This window comes from Lactuca serriola, chromosome 9, assembly GCF_051521515.1.
Source record: "Lactuca serriola cultivar US96UC23 chromosome 9, Lser_US96UC23_V15, whole genome shotgun sequence".
In the NCBI taxonomy this organism is placed as follows: Eukaryota; Viridiplantae; Streptophyta; class Magnoliopsida; order Asterales; family Asteraceae; genus Lactuca; species Lactuca serriola.
In genome coordinates this window covers 160,386,052-160,391,040 of record NC_136416.1, presented here as the reverse complement: position 1 = coordinate 160,391,040, position 4,989 = coordinate 160,386,052, and the positions used below count along the sequence as shown (strand labels likewise).

The window sequence follows — 4,989 nt, the reverse complement described above, 5'->3', positions numbered from 1 at the left end:
CATCTCTAGAAGCTTCGGAATCCCATATGATCATGAAACTCAAGCATAATCATGAAGGTCCTTCTAGAGTTTGACCCGGTCAAACCCAAATTAGGACCTCTCTAAGCCCACCCCATGCATATGTATATGTACATAAAACCAAACAAAATATAGTATTTATTCAATTTTTAAGCCAATTCAATGTTGTATCTGGTTAGATAACATCACAATAATCAAAAAGATATTGAAAAGAAAAAGCATGCATCCATTAAATCGAAAAAAAAAACTTTTTGAACCTTTATAGTTACTGATACAAATTAGAGAAGCTTTAAAAAAATTAGGTTAAAACTTACAAAAATCCATATAAATTTATAGAAATTACATTGTTTAACACAATAGCTTGAATCTTGAAAAAAAAAACTAAAAAAAAAAAAAAAAAAAAAAAAAAAAAAAAAAAAAAACTATTCATTTAAAGAATTTGTAGCTAGAATTTTGGAAAAAAATAATAATAAATATATGAAAAAACAAACATACCTTACCCGAAGTTGTAGCTTGAAACAGAGGTGTTTTTGCAGCTTAAAGCCATCATCAAACTCTTGATTAACATAACTAATAGGAATGCCAACCAAACATAATCATGGAATGTATGACTCATTCTATTACCTTGTCCATTTCATATTTCCATTTCATCCAACCCAACAGACTCATGTTGGAATCAATTATCATAATAAAACAACATTTTATAAATTAAAAAAGAATCACGAGTGGAAAGAATCTCACCCATAGGATGCCTGTTTATACGCCGATAATCCTCTTGTCATATTCTGGTTTCCAGTGCCTTTATCAAACAAAGTGACATGAATCATTGAATTGAATTTATCATACATTTCAAAAATCTCCCCACAAACAGGGAAATAGTTTATAAGTGGCTCCTTACAATAAACAAAGAATTTAAAACATCATATTCAATTTTTCATATGCAAAATTCTAAAATCAATTTATTAAAAAGTATAACTAACAGATGAAAGTAAAACATACAATAAGAACATTCTTTTATTGTTAACCAGCAAGAAGCGTGGCCACTTCATTCATGCTAACAAACCTATCCCATTTACATCACTTCCCTTAAAGAGCTAATATTTCTAGTAAAAGAAGTGTAAACTGTTTACTAAAAAGTGAACTTCAAAAAGAAATTATTAACATATATTTAGTAAAATCAATTTCAAATTCATTACTATAAAAAAGGTAAAAACAAATTACTAAAAGAGAACATTGTTTCCATCGCACCTACATATTTTCCTGGTATTTAGTAAAATTATAGGCAATGCATAAGTAGACATAATGTCATCTCAAAAATCCAAAAGATATCCTCTGCAATGAGCAATGGCATTGGTTAATTTTCAAAAAGTCATAAGAATAAATTTTTTTAAGAGAATAATAAATTAGCAGGAAGATGCTTATAAAGTTCACAAAACTAAAGTGAATCTATTCACTTTTTTTAAGAGAATAATAAATTTATGCTTATAAAGTTCACTTGAAAACCAAAAAAGTCCTTCACATGTATAACTGTAGTTATGTCTTTTAATTTGTTTGCAATTGTCTTCTATTAAGGACAAAACAAAAGTAAGTAGTTATCACTGGTTGTTCCATCTTCTTTCCCTTTCCCTTGAGTCATTGAGTGAGACTCTGAAAATGAGAAATACAGATGGTGGATGGAACAACCGGTGATAACTGCTTAGCGTTTTGTTTTATCCTTCAAGGAAACATAAGTAAATAAAGATTAAAGTGTAATTATTTTGAAAATACATAGATGAAATAACCAGAAACACTATATATAAGTAGGTAAAGTTGTATAAAAAATTTGCAAAAATTCTACAGCATTTACAGCTTCTAAAGTATAGTCCAACAACCTCACCAACTCTTTTCCCAGCTCATAAGCACAAAGGCATACATCACTTTTCATTTTAGTCATCTGTTGCAAAATATATAGCTATATTAGTGCATAAAATAAGTTATCTGCACTTGAACTTAAATAAATAGACCTGAGATGTAATTATTGAAGAAGGTTTCCATAAGGGAACCAAGCTCTTCCTCTAAGATTTGTGTTGCTAAAGTACGGTTGAATGGAGGGATTTGATCATGGATCTCACTTAAAGCCTATAATAATAGCAAATTAGAGTAAAATTTGAGCTTATTTAATCAAGGAAAACCTTAAAACACAAAAATCTAACCTTAGATATTAGAAAGATAATAATATATGGACATGTTGAAAGGGACTGGCCAACTGCATCAGCAACTAAAAGCATGTCACAATGAAAATTGATGACCTAAAATGACTAGGAAGAAATCCAAGAGTCTAACCAACACAACATTAAGAAAAATTAGAAAAAAATATATTATTTTTGTCATTAAATTCATTTGCAGTTGTACCTTTGATAAAAGTAGGTTCCAAGTGTAAGTAACATTGTTTCTTTTAACACCGTTTCGAATTTGTATTGTGAATTGTGTTCATTGATCTCAGAGTATGCACTTGAATTTTTTTTACCTTCTAATCTATGCTATCCTAATTCAGATTGCAGCTGAATCCAAGGAGCCAAGAACCTTCCAAGAAACAACATCATAAATCGTGTAAGTAAATTATGAGCATATGTGACAATCATGTGAGATAAGGGTAAGAATGTACCTTAATATGTGAAAATGGCATTAAATGAGACCTGCATTTGAAATAGTCATTAGTTTCTTGTGCATTGTAAACTTGAGGAAGTGGTTTTGTCTTCATTTTAGAGATATAGTAATAATAGATTATGTTTGTATCAAAAGCTTTAAGTTCAACCATGATGAGATATGTGCTAGAGAGTTCTGTAAATCAGATAATGTTAACATCAGTGTTCTAAAAGGCGCGCCATGGCGGGCGCCAAGGCGTGGCGTCGCCGTTACGAAAAGTTTCATAACGTTACTGTTAAGCGTGACGCGTGGCAAGGCGTGATATAGCGCGTTATGGCGTGTTATGGCGCGTGTTTTTTCGTTTGAGATATGTTTTTTTGCTCTTTTTTATACCTTTTCTAATCGGACATACAAGTATTGTGTTTTTTATTAACTTTTTGTTATTAGTTGTTGATATAATACTTCTAAAAACTAGGTATATTTGATATAAATTTATATTTATGCGGTAATATAATTATAAATTAATACAAAATCGCCGTCTTACATCACGCCTTGAAAAACGCCATGGCTCGCCATAACTCGTTAAGCTTGAGGCTTGGCCTTGCCGCCACGCCACGCCTCACGCCTTTTAGAACCTTGGTTAACATAAATGGCAGAAATGGCTTAAAATGGATTGATGTTATCATAAAGGCAAAATCGTCCAAAGGAGGGCCAAAATGCAGATTGGCCATTCCAAAGCCTATAATAATCATCAAAACTTTATCCATATTTACTTCACCTTGAAGATCTTAATCAAAAAATTAAGAAACTCATTTTCCTTCTTTTATGCTCTTTTTAACCCTAAGTAAGTGATAAGAACATTTCCCTTTTCCCTTCTTATAGTCTTTTATTAACCATCAGGTGTAAGTTGCAAGAGCATATTAAGAAACAAAGATAGATATATAAATAGAAAAACATTACTTTAGTAATAGTTATAAAAAATCTAAACGAAACGTATGTAAATAATTGAGCTTAAATCCAAGTCAGAATCTGAATAAGTGACCAGCATGAAGCTTTGTGATCACAACTCGCAACCATGAAACCATCCCTAACCAACCTATTCCATAATGGCAGTCTGAATAGAATAGAAACCCCATGACAAAAACAGTGCATATCCATCTAACTATGAAAATATGGCACACAAAATTCAATTATATAAAAGATTGATATAAAACAATGGAACGTTAAAAAGGAAACATATCTACCAAATTCGTAAGAGAATTCACGACATACCAAGAAATTTCTATTTAATCAATAAACTTAGAGCATCAAATCAAGATTTTTACGTATGTATCTAGATTTAAACCAATTTGGATTTCAACATATGACCATAAAAAATATAAAGCTTACCATCCCAGATGGAAAGAGCCGTCTCATTTTCCCATTCTTTGTAGATGCCACAATAGTCTTTCAATCATAGTGGAAGTCCTTGCCAAAAAAGCCATTATCACTAATCACTAACAATAATACAAGAAACAATATCATAAAATGTGAACCGCATGTACAATAAGGCAGTGCAAAAGAAGATGCTTTTAAAAAATTGTCCTACCGATATATATATATATATATATATATATATATATATATATATATATATATATATATATATATATATATATATATATATATATATATATATATATATATATATATATATATATATAAAATGAAAATAACTTTGGTTGACTTTTGAGATCGGGGTATGAAACGTAAAATAATACAGTGGAGCAAATTTCTCAATTTTCATACCCCTCGTGTTATGTATGGGCCCTCAAGAGATCTTGCACTATTCCCATTATCATTTAGTAAGCTACAAACATTAGCTAGATTAATCCCATTTAAAGATCTTTGTAGCGAAAACATTAGGTACATGGGAACTTTCTTTGTATATAGCTGAAGATACAAATGAACACCATTTTTTTTTTAAGAAACAATTATATTTAATTGAAATTTTGGATGGCAAAATCAACCATGAACTCCTGAAGGTATCAAATATTCAAATTGTACCTGATAATTCAACATTTTCATAATCAACAAAACAATAATAAGTCACAATCTCCTTCAACTATATACGAATAGAAACCAAACAACTTTATTCAAGTAACAAACCATCAAACAAGAAAGAAACTCAGGCAATAAAACAAAATATGGTGTGCATAACATTTTCCTTGAACATTTGGGAATAAAATGACACACCCAATTTATATACTAACCCTAATATTTCTTGATTACGATTGGAAGGAACTAAACCTGAATTTCTTTATGTTGTTGGGATAAATGAATTGTGTGTTATGAAAGAATATACTT

General features: G+C 30.1%; 1 long non-coding RNA gene across 9 annotated transcripts; it reads right to left on the bottom strand.

Annotated features, from left to right (window-relative positions):
• Window positions 1–448: 448 nt before the first annotated feature.
• LOC145073524 (uncharacterized) lies at window positions 449–4,173 on the bottom strand. 9 transcript variants are annotated; one of them, XR_013691408.1, is made up of 9 exons: window positions 4,033–4,173; window positions 2,663–2,693; window positions 2,410–2,580; window positions 2,211–2,263; window positions 2,022–2,136; window positions 1,890–1,969; window positions 1,267–1,350; window positions 760–817; window positions 449–588 (listed from the first exon to the last, which is right to left on the bottom strand). It is a non-coding gene; the product is annotated as an uncharacterized LOC145073524 (long non-coding RNA). The 9 variants fall into 9 exon arrangements; XR_013691403.1 differs by having other exon boundaries at window positions 449–817; window positions 2,211–2,335; XR_013691409.1 differs by having other exon boundaries at window positions 449–817; window positions 2,211–2,275.
• Between the last annotated feature and the right edge of the window lie 816 nt (window positions 4,174–4,989).